This window comes from Adiantum capillus-veneris, chromosome 20, assembly GCF_014529385.1.
Source record: "Adiantum capillus-veneris isolate H3 chromosome 20, ASM1452938v2, whole genome shotgun sequence".
Lineage (NCBI taxonomy): Eukaryota > Viridiplantae > Streptophyta > Polypodiopsida > Polypodiales > Pteridaceae > Adiantum > Adiantum capillus-veneris.
In genome coordinates, this window is record NC_140950.1 from 123,063,285 (window position 1) to 123,078,371 (window position 15,087).

A 15,087-nucleotide genomic window follows, 5' to 3' on the forward strand; every position below is an offset into this window, starting at 1 on the left:
TAATAGGGGTGATTAGCACGAGAACTCTATGCCATTGTAAGAGAGAGAGAGCGATCATTCAATTGAGAGTGGGAAATCTATCATTTCTCCTACTAGTGTAAGCCCAACATTTGCTGAATCAAGGAGGGTGGATTTGGACTAAGCTTGGATACGTTGTCTCTCTTCCAACGTGAAGTAATGGACAACAATGATGTGTAAGTGTCTTGGTGATTTTTTAAGTTCTTCATAGCTTGTGTCTGGATGTTGTCATCAATTTAGCCATAAATCCCACATACTGTAAGAGGGCGACAGGGTGGAGAGGACTCCCCTGGGCCTTAAGACAGTGATTGGGGTGGCTTTTCTTGTGATGTGTTGTGGTGAAATTTACTCAAGCTATGTTGAACAAATACTAATCTCACTTTGATCGGTCATGATAGATTTGTAAGAAGGTACTAATGCAACAAGCACCCCCTCCCTCTTCTCTCTCTTTCTTACATATAAAATTGTGTTTGCTTGATCATTACCGATACATTTCAAAGCAGCCCAAGCACTCTCTCTCTCTCTCTCTCTCTCTCTCTCTCTCTCTCTCTCTCTCTCTCTCTCTCTCTCTCTCTCTCTCTCTCTCTCTCTCTCTCTCTCTCTCTCTCTCTCTCTCTCTTTACGCGTCCTAGTTCGCATCCAAAACTAGGTGGTGCCCCAAATTTGTGTAGGGTTAGGTTGCGGGTTTGTGTGTGTGTTTGTTGTTTTTTCCAACCCCCACCCAATTGAGTAGCACGGGAGCCTAGAAGGGTGCTTAGAGGCCACTATTCTTGTTGCCCGCCCCGGACCACCTCACCACCATTAGTGGATCAGAAGTCCTAGCGTGGCTTTGTAAGAAAAAGGAGATATGGATGTGCGGAGCATCTCAATGTAGTGAATTTGACCACAATGAAAGGACACTAGAGAGGGTCTTGGAAGACAATGCCTATATACGAGAACCCTTTCTCTGAAGAGAAGCTCGAACCCCTAGAATGGTCTCAAATTTTGGCTACATTGGATGTATGCGTCAATGAAGTCACTCCCACCAAATTTTGTGACAAGAATGGCTACGATATCGTACCATACTACATGTTGAGAAAAATTGTGGAGGAAGACGAGAACAATGGAGATATTGAGAATACGAGGATCAATAAAATGAAAACGAAACTTGAGATTAAGATATTGGGCTATGTGGACATCCCCACTAAAGAAATCGAGCAAGATGGAGAAGAATATATGTTCTTCTGATCAATGTGAAAACAAAGATAATGCGGATGACAAGAAGTCGGAAAATACGGAGGAAGACGACCATCAAGATCAAGACAATGACGTCTTCTACAATTTCCCAAACCAAAGTGAGAGGCGCCAAAAAAGATACAAGAGTAGGCGACACCATAACAGTCTACCAACTAGACTGAGACTTATGTCAGAGTTCAGGGGTAAGACACATTTCCTTATGAACATTCATGTTGTTGATTGTGCTAAGGACAAAGTGTCAAGAAGATTTCTTAAGGTTGCTGAAGACTCGGGTTTTAAGTCAAGACTGTTGAAACTTAAGAAAACCAGCAAAGCCAAAAAAAGAGTTGCAACAAAAAAATTGGATGTCTCTGGCGATCCGATTATAACGAAAGTTGAGCAAAAAAAGAGATACAATGATTTAAAACAAAAGCTGAAAAATGTATGGACAACTGAAATGGAAAGTAGCGATGGAACAAACGCTAGTGATGACACTAAAAGATAGATGTACCTCCTCACTATTGTAAGTACACCATTCAGGAAAGAAAATTGGTGGTTCAAACGAGTCCCACGATGGGCCAGAGAACGCCAAGAAAATAGACCTAGCAGAGCTGGGAGAAAGTCCTCGACCTTATTACATTGCCACAGATCTAAGCCGGGAAGAAGAGGACTTACTGATCAAAACTCTTAAGGAATTTCGTGATGTATTTTCGTGGTCGTACAAAGATCTGAAGGGGGTGGATCCTAACATTTGTGAACATTCAATCCCTCTGAAGTCTGATGCAAAGCCAAGCAAACAACGTCCATACACGTACAATGAGACATTCGCCAAAAGGATAAAGGAAGAGATAGACAAACTTATGGAGGCTGAATTTATTTATGAGATAGAGCACACTGACTGGGTGTCGTCGATAGTGGAGCGGGAAATTACGAGTGTGTGTGAATCTCAAGAAGGTAAACGTAGCAACAATAAGGGACAACTATCATCTTCCTATCATGGAACACGTCCTGGAACGAGTAGCAGACAAGCAAGCCTATAGCTTTATGGACGGATTCTCTGGTTATAACCAATTGGGGGTCAAACTAGAAGATCAATACAAAACAGCGTTTGCAACAGAATGGGGCATATATGCATTTAGGGTAATGCCATTTGGCTTGACCAATGCTCCAGCCACATTTCAGAGATTAATGACACATGCTTTTAAAGAATACTTGAGAATATTCTTGGATATTTACATGGATGATTTGTGTGTCTATTCCCTATTGAGAGAAGACCATATAGATCATCTTACAGGTATTCGAACCCAGAAAAATGTGTATTCATGGTACGGCAAAGTAAGATCCTAGGCCACATAGTATCGGCTGATGGAATTACCACTGATGAAGAGAAGTTAAAGGTGATCATAGAATTGCCAAGACCAAACACTGTACGAGAGATACAATCATTTATGGGGCATTGTGGATACTACCGACGTTTTATCTACATGTACGCTGTAATAGCAAAACCCTTGTATAGTCTAATCACGATCTTCATATGGACCAACGAATGTGAGGAGTCATTCCAAAAACTAAAAGATGCACTGGTATCTGCACCAATTCTAAAAGCACCTGATTGGTCAAAGATCTTCCATGTACATGTAGATACTTCGGCATTTTCAATAGGCTGTATATTAGCACAACCAGGGGAGGGTAATACAGATTTTCCCATCAGTTATGCTAGTAGACAACTCAACGGTGTAGAAAAAAATTATACCACCACTGAAAGAGAAGGATTGGGTATGATATATGCGGTAAAGAAATTTCGACATTACTTACTTGTGAACAAATTCACATTTTTTGTGGATCATCAGGCACTCTTGTACTTAGTAAACAAACCTTGTAACACGGGACGAATTGTAAGATAGTTCATTGTGTTGCTGGAGTTTGATTTTACGGTAGTAGTTAAGAAAGGAAAAACTCATCAAAGAGCATACCACCTTTCTCGATTACTACACGACGAAAAAGCTACTAGGGTATGTCATAATAATCAATATCTAATTCTCCTAAATGATTTTCTCATATTAAATTGATCATTTAATGTGGGGAAGTGCCAAGGGAGAAAAAGCTAGAATATTGGTTAAGTTAGCAGACCGGCCACAGTAGGGATCCAAAGGAGGGAAAATAGGGATCCAAAGGGGGAGCCATCTGCAAAAGAGCCATGTGAAACAATGGGCCAAAAAGACCCTAAGGTTCAGCCCATTAAGACTTCCAAAATGCTAAGGTTCCAAAATTCAAAGGTTGTGTCCAAAGGTCAACCCTAGGGAAAATTGGATGCTTAGTGTGTGCCCAAAAAGTCTTTCTACATCCCTACATGGGAGGGGGCGAGCCCCAAAGCTAGGGGATGAGAGAGAAAGCCACACACACACACACACAGGCTCCCTTTACACAAAGGGAATGAGGGACACATGTCAGCTCCCTAGGCCAGATGCCCACAAGGTGTGCCCAATTCCTATTGGAAGACCCTTGAAGTGGACCAATGAGAATTAAGCTAGAGTAAATCTAGTTTAATTAATTTAAAAACATTTAATAAAATAAACCAATGAGAATTAAGTCTCCTAGAAGACTATTGGGCAGTCTCCCAAGGGGTCCAATGAGCATTCAGGAGCCCCATGGCTTGCCTGATTCCTATTGGCCAGGAGGCAAAGGGGTCCAATGAGAGTTTAGTTTAATTATTTAATTACCTAAAGCTCTCACAAAAGGGGAAAGGGGGACACATGTCTAAAGGCTATCACTTATGCTGCTTAATTCCTATTGGCTTGACCTGGGGAGGTCCAATGAGGCAAAGGCCAGACTTATTTAGCAGCTAGGGCTCGCCCAAGAGAGAGGGGGGGCTGATTTTTGCTTGGATTGACACACACACTCTCACACTTGACCATGTGTGAAGGGAAAATACTCTATCTCCTCCCAAGCTTTAATGGAGAGCTCATCACCTACTCCAAGCTTGTGAGATAGAAGCCTACATCAACACTCTCTTGGCATGTGGATGCAAATCCAACCAAGAGCCAAGCTTCAATGCATGCTCATCTTCTCTACCAAGCTAAGCTATGCTAATATGAGTGATTATGTGAGGAGATGTACTTCTTTCTCGTAAGATACTTCTTTTTCCTCTCAATCTACTCTCATGCCCTGCTAGCTCTCACCATCTTCGAAGGTGTGTGAGGTCTTGGGTCTGAGAACGGGGATAATTCAAGTTGTGTTTGATTAAGTGTTTTGCTTGGTGTATGAAGCTTCCATCTTCATTGCACTAGCTAGTCTTGAAGGAACACAAAGAATTGTATTGTACAATGTCTCTCTTGATGGGAGAAACCATAATACAAAGCCTTTTGGAGGGGGGACCGGCTCCATGCAAATCCGGTCCTCAACTGTTGTCAATAGCTTAATTGCTCTCTCTTTTGAAAGTATTGTCGATGCTATCTAACTAGGTGTTATGCTTTTTGTTGCTCTCTCCACCCAAGCACTCTTGTAATTCTCATTAGGAATCAACTCTAATGAAATGCTCACTATGTTCATGCTAATTTCCGCTACACATAAGATTTTAGGCCATTAAATGTTACATTGGTATCAGAGCTCAAGGTTTCTCTTTTCTTGCTCAAGAAGGGAGGTCCTCAAGCTAGCTACAAATGGTTGGTATTATTAATTGCCTGTGAGTAAGTAGAATAGGGATTTTTCAGCCTTGCAGTGCGCCTGCCTTTGTGCAGTTAACGGGGCATCACCGTCGAGAGCTATGGTCTTAATAGTGGAGTCCTACGGGGCTTGCCTACGGCTTAACCACTATTGAGCTATTAGAAGCTTGACAGGAGCCGGTGCTGTTTTGGTGTCGAAAGACCCTCTCTTCTATTCCTTGCAATTAATGGTATTCGAGCCGCGGGTACAGTAGCTTGAGTGCTTTTTCTAAAGGGGTAAAGAGGAGTAGCAACTAGGGTTTGAAGTGCCAAAGTACACCTAAAAATTTTACACCTAAAAGTTGTTAGAATGGCTGACAATAGTAAAGAGAGTGAAATTAATGTTGATAACTTTGATTTTGCTCATGAGCAAGCTACTAATGATGCTTCAATGCTTGTTAATTATCTTGTTTCTAGGCTTCAACAAGCCATGGGCAATCCATCTCTCCAAAGTGAAGTGCAACGGCAGCTCCGTGCTCACGGGATTCTCCAAGCTCATCACCATGACGAGAGAACACCTAGGAAGCCTCCTTGTGAGACTACCAAAAGAGGTCTCTCTCCGATTCGGGAAGAAGAAGAGAATCCATATGAAGGGCTCAAGAACTTACTTCTTGATGATGCATCTCCTTCCCAAAGGAGAACTCAAGAGCCTCCACCGAAGGAACGAGAAAGAAGCGAGTCTCCCGCCACCTCGGCGGAGATGGCTCCACGAAGACGGCGGGCTAAACGCTCTCCATCACCACCAAAGCGGAGAAGACCATCACACTCTTCTCCACTCCATAATTCAAAGAGGGATGATAAAAAGCAAGAGAAGAAAAAGGCGAGAAAGAGGACACCCTCTTCTCCATCTTCTTCATCCTCTTCCTCTTATGAAAGCTATCGTGAAGACGACAAAGATCAAGACAAGAAAAAGGCGAGAAAGAGGTCACCCTCTTCTCCACCTTCTTCAAATTCTTCATCTTCTGAAGAAAGTGATGGTGCAACTTTTGAACCATCAAAAAGAAGAGGCCATAGGAAATCCTATGCCGCATGGAAGAGGTAGTCCAAGCTGAAGAAATTCAAAGAGGGAGGGAAGAGCATCTCTTTCCTTACCTATGATGGCACCTTCGGTGCTACAGACAAAGTTTTGGCCTTTATCCAGCAATTCGATGCGGCGTTTGGAGATGAGGGCTTCACGGAGTCCTCTAAGCTACGCCATGTAGCTATGCACTTTCAAAAGTCCGCCAGACAATGGTGGTCTAGCCTACGAGCCAACGGTGAAGCTCCACGAACATAGAAGGCTTTAAGAGCTTCCATTATGAAGCAGTTTTTGGCCACCGATGCCAAAGACAAAGTACTCACCGAATGGTGAAGCTTAAAGCTCTCTCCCAATGAATCCATCCACAAATATGTAGACAAGTTTTGGGACCTACAACTCAAAGCCACTTTCTTCAAAAAGTTGGATTTTGGAGAGCAAAAGCAACAATTTTGTGCAGGCTTAACCGAAGAAATGGCGGAGTATGTCAACTCCCAAAGGCCACGTACCATATCGGCGGTAATACACCATACTATGGTGGCCTCGCGAATCAATTTCCAAACGGGGGGTAAAAGAAATAATAAGCCCCCGGAAAACAAGGGTTCCAATGAGCCTAAGGGGAAGGACAATGTCCAAAAGTCTCCTAAGGGCAATTCCAACAAAGCTAAAGAGAAGGGAGTTTACAAAGGAAAGAATAAACTCTCTCCTGAAGAGCTTGAGCGTTATCGTAAAGATAACCGGTGTTTCAAGTGCGGCGAACAAGGGCATGCGTACCGCGCTTGTCCCCAAAAGAACAACCGCCAAGATCCTCCTAGAGCTTCTTTGGTTGAAATCCAAGAGGAGGAGATTCACCAAACTCAACACAAAGGATCTCCTCTATGCCATGCTTGGGGAAAGGTAAGAGAACATGATGCTTTTATTCTCTTTGACACTGGTTCTACTCACAATTTCATATCTATGGAGTTAGCCACCAAGCTAGGCATACAATCCTACGAGATGGGAGATATCCTACCCGCAGACAGTGCCTTCAAGGGGCAAGAAGCTTCAGTCACTCCCTTAATCGGGAAATTGAGGTTTCATGTCCAAGGCTATGTGGACAAAGAGGACTTCTTTATCTCTCCTCTCAAGCATGAGGATGTAATCCTAGGGGCACCATGGTTTGACCGTCTGGCTGCCCATGTTAAATTTCCTGAAAGGAGAATCTCCTTTAAGTTCAGGGAAAAGGACATGTATATAGATGCTAAGGAGATGGGTAACACCATCCCCATTGTACATACACCAGCTTTCAACAAGTCAATAAAGAGCTCTATTTCCGTGTACATGATTTTTGTTAAAGATTCTCAAAATGAACCTAATGCTTTAGCAAAAGAAAATAAAAGCAACCAAAAGGAATTAGAGTTATCCAATTTTCTCAAGGGGTTTCAAGATGTCTTTATTGACGACATCCCTTGTGAGCTACCTCCTAAACGAGGTAATGACGACCATGCAATTGAACTTCTTCCAGGAAGTTCACCGCCTAACAAACCTCCTTATAGAGTTTCTCAAGCTCAACAAGAGGAGATTATGCGGCAAGTGCATGAGTTAGTTGAGAAGGGCATGGTTAGGCCTAGCTCATCTCCATTTTGCTCACCTGTGCTATTAGTGCAAAAGAAAGATGGCACATATCGTATGTGTGTCGACTATAGAGCACTAAATAGGATCACTATCAAGAATAGGTTTCCCGTTCCACGGGTAGAAGACCTATTTGATAAGCTACAAGGATCGACCTACTTCAGTAGGATTGACCTAAAAAGTGGCTATCATCAAATAAGGATAGTTGATCAAGACATTGTAAAGACCGCATTTCGTACTACATTTGGTCTTTACGAATACATTGTCATGCCTTTTGGCTTGACTAATGCACCAGCCACATTTAACCGCTTGATGGAGAAGCTGTTCAGGCCTCATCGAACCTTCACTGGAGTGTTCTTTGATGATATTATCATCTACTCTAATTCATTGGAGGAACACAAGCAACACCTCCAGGTAATATTTCAAGTTTTAAGAGAGAATAAACTTTATGTTAATCTAAAGAAAAGTGAATTTTTCTTGCAAGAGATTCAATATTTAGGTCACATTATCTCTCGAGATGGAATCCAAATGGATCCATCCAAGTTAGAGGTAATAAAAGGATGGCCTAAACCAAGGAATCTTCATGAACTAAGAAGCTTTATAGGTATGTGTGCATACTATAGACGCTTCATAGAAAAGTTCTCACAAATTGCGGGACCATTACATGACCTAACAAAGAAAAATGTTAGGTATACGTGGTCTGCTAAGGAGAACAATGCTTTCGAAAAGCTTAAAGAAAAGCTTATCTCTCAACCTGTGCTTACACTACCGGATCTCTCAAAACCATTTGAGGTCCAATGTGATGCTTGTGGTGATTGCCTTGGGGCTGTTCTGCTCCAAGAAGGGCACGCCATAGGCTATGAGAGTCGAAGGCTCGACCCTGTTGAGCAAGCTCTGGGCATATACGAAAAAGAACTCCTTGCAGTTCTACATGCCTTAGACTCATGGAAGCACTATTTATTGGGGACTCCTTTCATTCTGCGAACAGATCACCAAAGTCTTAAGTACTTCATGACGCAGACCAAGCTCTCCGACAAACAAATGAGGTGGGCAAATTTCCTTTCGCAATTTCATTTTCATATTGCTCACATTGCTGGCAAGCATAATCAAGTAGCCGATGCACTCTCAAGACGACCGAGAGTGAATGCGGTTTCCATAGCAACTCACAATGATCTATCTTTAATGATAGATGAGTATGCTATTGATCCCGATTTTAGAGATGTGATTTCAGCCCTTGCATTAGGGAAGAAAGAAGAACCATTTACTTTACAAGATGGTTATCTTCTCTATGGCAATAGACTATGCGTTACTAACTCACTACGTGAGAAAGTAATGTATGAATCTCATGCTCCCCCATATGCGGGGCATAGAGGGATTCAGTCTACCCTAAAGGGAATTGAAACATATTTCTATTGGCCTACCATGAAAGTGAACATACACGAGTATGTTTCCAAATGTGTGGTATGTCAAAAGACAAAATTTGATAGAGAGAAGCAACTTGGATTGCTTCAACCCTTGCCAATCCCTAATTCACCATGGGAGAGCATATCCATGGATTTTATCTTTGGATTGCCTAAGTCTATCCATGGGAATACGGGAATATGGACGATAGTAGACAGGTTCAGTAAACAAGCTCATTTTATACCTGTCAAAAAGACTATCAAAGCCCATCAAATGGCAACCCTCTTCATTTCACAAATTTTCAAGTACCATGGCTTGCCAATGTCCATAGTGTCGGATAGAGATCCTAGAATGACCAGTAATTTCTGGAAGGGTCTCTTTGAGAATTTAGGAACAAGGCTAAACTTCTCTTCAGCCTATCATCCACAAACTGATGGCCAAAGTGAAATAGCTAACCTAACCATTCTTGATCTACTAAAAGCCTATGTAACGGAAGTAGATCAAAGATCCCAATGGGAGAAGTACTTACCCTTAGTAGAGTATGCTTACAATAACACTGTACATACTTCTACAGGAAAAGCACCTTTCGAGGTAATTGAGGGAAGATCAAAAAGTCCCTTGCTACTTAAGGTACATGGGAAGATCTTCGCTGCAGATGAGTATAGCCGAGACCTACAAGAATCTTTCCAAAAGATTAAGGATGCTATCTCTATCTCACAGCAAAGGCAAAAGGTTGCTGCTGACAAGCACAGAAGAGCCCAAGCCTTTAAAGAAAACGATTGGGTCTTGTTAAAGTTTCCCAAGGCTCGATTAAGGCACACGACGGGCAAGAATCCTACGGGCCACCAAAAATACTATGCTAAACTAGCAAAAAGGTACTATGGTCCCTTCCAGATTCTTAGGCCAATCAATGAGATGGCCTATCAACTTAAGTTGCCCAATCATTGGCTCATACACAATGCTTTTCATGTGAGCCTATTAAAGCCTTACAAAGGAGAGCCACCTCAAGAACCAACTATTGAAGATCCACCGGAGATCGAGGACCACGAGGAGGTGTTGCAGCCCGAGTCCATTCTCCGACATGAAGACAAGGTATTAAGAGGCGGTAAGACTATCCGACGATATCTTATTAAGTTTAAGAATTATCCTTTTGAAGATGCTAGATGGATGCAAGGCATACAATTAAAGGATAACCTAAACCTTGTCAATGCTTACAATGCTTCCCAAGAGTAAGCAAATGTTAAAAATGTTAAAAATGAACAAAAAAATTTGTCTTATAAGACTCTCTTTTTCTTTATTTGTGCACAAAAATGAAGTAGTATGCATGCTTAGATCAAGTTTGTGGGGACGACGTCTCCCAAACACCAAAGTAGAACTTGTCACTCTACTATGGAAGACTGATAGGACTAATGTGCAGACATGCTTGCGGCAGCCTCAGGCTCTCAAGCGCCAAATGGACTAGTCATCCATTATGGAATGATGTCGTAGGGTGACATAGGGATCCTCTACCCGCTAGGAAAAGGACTCATGTATATGCTTTATCTTCTCTACACCATAGTCGAGGACGACTATGATTTCAAGAGAGAGGTAATGTCATAATAATCAATATCTAATTCTCCTAAATGATTTTCTCATATTAAACTGATCATTTAATGTGGGGAAGTGCCAAGGGAGAAAAAGCTAGAATATTGGTTAAGTTAGCAGACCGGCCACAGTAGGGATCCAAAGGAGGGAAAATAGGGATCCAAAGGGGGGGCCATCTGCAAAAGAGCCATGTGAAACAATGGGCCAAAAAGACCCTAAGGTTCAGCCCATTAAGACTTCCAAAATGCTAAGGTTCCAAAATTCAAAGGTTGTGTCCAAAGGTCAACCCTAGGGAAAATTGGATGCTTAGTGTGTGCCCAAAAAGTCTTTCTACATCCCTACATGGGAGGGGGCGAGCCCCAAAGCTAGGGGATGAGAGAGAAAGCCACACACACACACACAGGCTCCCTTTACACAAAGGGAATGAGGGACACATGTCAGCTCCCTAGGCCAGATGCCCACAAGGTGTGCCCAATTCCTATTGGAAGACCCTTGAAGTGGACCAATGAGAATTAAGCTAGAGTAAATCTAGTTTAATTAATTTAAAAACATTTAATAAAAGAAACCAATGAGAATTAAGTCTCCTAGAAGACTATTGGGCAGTCTCCCAAGGGGTCCAATGAGCATTCAGGAGCCTCATGGCTTGCCTGATTCCTATTGGCCAGGAGGCAAAGGGGTCCAATGAGAGTTTAGTTTAATTATTTAATTACCTAAAGCTCTCACAAAAGGGGAAAGGGGGACACATGTCTAAAGGCTATCACTTATGCTGCTTAATTCCTATTGGCTTGACCTGGGGAGGTCCAATGAGGCAAAGGCCAGACTTATTTAGCAGCTAGGGCTCGCCCAAGAGAGAGGGGGGGCTGATTTTTGCTTGGATTGACACACACACTCTCACACTTGACCATGTGTGAAGGGAAAATACTCTATCTCCTCCCAAGCTTTAATGGAGAGCTCATCACCTACTCCAAGCTTGTGAGATAGAAGCCTACATCAACACTCTCTTGGCATGTGGATGCAAATCCAACCAAGAGCCAAGCTTCAATGCATGCTCATCTTCTCTACCAAGCTAATTACTAAGCTAAGCTATGCTAATATGAGTGATTATGTGAGGAGATGTACTTCTTTCTCGTAAGATACTTCTTTTTCCTCTCAATCTACTCTCATACCCTGCTAGCTCTCACCATCTTCGAAGGTGTGTGAGGTCTTGGGTCTGAGAACGGGGATAATTCAAGTTGTGTTTGATTAAGTGTTTTGCTTGGTGTATGAAGCTTCCATCTTCATTGCACTAGCTAGTCTTGAAGGAACACAAAGAATTGTATTGTACAATGTCTCTCTTGATGGGAGAAACCATAATACAAAGGCTTTTGGAGGGGGGACCGGCTCCATGCAAATCCGGTCCTCAACTGTTGTCAATAGCTTAATTGCTCTCTCTTTTGAAAGTATTGTCGATGCTATCTAACTAGGTGTTATGCTTTTTGTTGCTCTCTCCACCCAAGCACTCTTGTAATTCTCATTAGGAATCAACTCTAATGAAATGCTCGCTATGTTCATGCTAATTTCCGCTACACATAAGATTTTAGGCCATTAAATGTTACAAGGTAGATGATGATCTCCCAGACGCATACCTGTTTAATATAGAGATGCTACCGAAATGGTCAGAGCAAATTATTCCGTTGTTGACATATAGAATGAATCTTCACGACAGACACACGGTGGAAAACTTTAGACAAGCACAAAATTACACAATGCTTGCGGGAAGAATGTACCATCATGGAAACAATGGGATTCTAAGGTTGTGTATAGGCCCAGAGGAGTACGACGCATATCTAGAGGAGGCCCATACACAAACAGGGGGATTCCATCGAGGAAATCAAATGACCTATGAACAATTAAGAAGACTCGGAGTGTATTGGCCAGGAATGGCAGGCGATGTAGCTAATTACATCAAGAAATGCAACTTTTGCACATCCAATACCACTGTGGATTATGCCACATTATACCAAGTGAAAGTAGCACCCGCATGGAGTCATGCTATTGTGGAATATTTGACTAATAAGGAGTTGCCAGGAGATTGGTCTAAAGCCAGACAAAAGTCTTTACGAATCGAAGCGAATAGGTATACCCTCATTAGTGACCAATTGTATAAAAGAGGAACTGATGACCAGTTGGGTTAGTTCCTCATGAAAATGACTACTTTCCATTATTGGAACAATCTCATGCAGGCATAGTAGGAGGTCCCTTTTCAACGGAGAGAACCGTAAAAATCATTATGGTTGCATGCATATGGTGGCCGACCATGATTCAAGATGCAGCAGAATTCATGAAAAGGTGTGATGAATGTCAACGCACTAAGGTACCAGTTAAAAGAGACGAAATGCCTTTAAGACCAATGATGAGTGCTCGAGCATTCGCTAAATGGGAATTGGACTTTGTTGGTCCTATTACTCCACCAGCGTATCGTTCACAAGCACAATATATCATAGTGGCCACGGATTACATGACCAAATGGGTGGAAGCAAAAGCCACAACGAAAGCAGACGCTAGAACCACAGCACAATTCTTATATGAATATGTGTTTACACGTTATGGCCTTCCAATCGAGCTGGTGAGTGATAGAGGGACACACTTTGTAAATGAAGTTATCCAACATCTCTTAAATGAGTTTATGGTAATTCATCACAAATCCGCACCCTACCATCCACAAGCCAATGGTCAAGCAGATGCGACCAACAAAATATTGTGCACAGTTCTTACAAAATTGGTTAGTGAAACAAGAACGGATTGGGATCAAATGCTATATTCAGCATTGTGGGCTTATCGAGTTGCATATAAAACAACACTCAATGCTACACCATTTAATATGGTATATGGGTTAAATGCAATATTTCCTATTGAATTTTTGATTCCCACACTAAGGGTAGCTACACAATTAGACTAGACGGGGCATGAGCTTTCAGAATGGTTAGCGGACCTTGAAAAATTAGATGAGTTACGACTCAATGTTGTAGCAGCCATATATGCAAAAAAAAAGACAACAGAAAGAGTTTTTTGACAAACATGTTAAAAACAAGGACTTCAAAATGGGCGACTATGTCTTAGTATACACCCTTAAACAGCATGCCAAGAAGCTAAAGAAAAGAGGAATGGGGCCTTATTTGATCCAAGAAATATCGTCCAGCGGAGCAGTAAAACTGTCGACACTAGATGGAAAAGAAATGCTGAACTGCATTAGTGGGTGTCGTTTGAAAAAGTATCATCTACCTTTAACACCGAAAATTTTGTTTCAATTGCATTATGGCAAAGCCTATAGACAGGAACAGCAACGAATTCAGGACCAGGCACAACAAGAAGCCAAGGAACGCATTGTTAAGAGAAAGCAGTTTCTAAGGACAATAAACATGGTCACACCAATGATGAGTGACGAATATCCTCTTTTGACATTCCGAACAATCGAAGCGGATATACAAAGTGAAGAATTAGCAAAGACAATAACAGACTTTATGGCTCGGGACGAAAGCACCACTGACAACTTGGAAAATACGTGGTGTAGTTCTTACATAAAAGCTTATGCAGGAACAAAACAAGTTGAAATCTATGCATTTCTTGATACTGGGGCAAAATTGAGTGTCACCAGCTTTGAGCTTTTTCAGAAACTTGCACCAATGAGTAAATTCCCAGAGACACACAGGTTGAAAGTAGCATCGGGTGATGAGGTGACCACATTGTGGTCTATTATATTACCAATCACAGTGCAGGCACACACGTACACTAACAAGTTCCATGTACTGCCACCAATTAGATCAGCAACGTCGTGTATCTTAGCAGTGTCATGGATGAAAGCTAACAGGGTATTCATTGATTTGGATACTAATGAAGCACTGTTCAGAAATGAAAACTTTTCAGAACCCTTCTTATCATATGACCAATACATGTCAAGGTGGAGACAGGAGTTAATACATCCGCAAAGCATTGACCAACAACAAACAAAGTTTACATGTCAAGAAATGTATTATCAAAAATCAACAATCATGCAGGAACCAGGCAAGTTTGGGTATGATGTACAGATCTAGTCGAGGCATAATTTCATCAAGGGCGGAAATGTCAAGTGGACAGAAGAACAGACAAAACACCAAAAGCCAGCAAAGCTTCAAAGAACAATTATCAACCAGTCGAATCCGCAACGGACTATATTGGTATGGCGTCCAAAATTACCAATTCAAAAAGCGCCAACAACACAAGTATGGATGCCAAAGAAGACCAACGAACAGTTGTCTACAACTGTCAATGACAATCTAAATCATACAACCAGCACGCGGAAACAAGCAGAATCCACAACAACAACTACGAGGATCTATACGACCAAAGTCATCCAATGGAAACGAAGGAATGTTCCACCAGAACATGCAACAAAATATACAACAATATCGACTTCAAAGGAGCCACATACACCAATTCAAAAACCGTGGAAAACAATCAAACAAAGAGCGGCAGATTTACAACTTCTTCTTGCAAAGAAACTTTGCCAGCCAACTCAGGCTACCA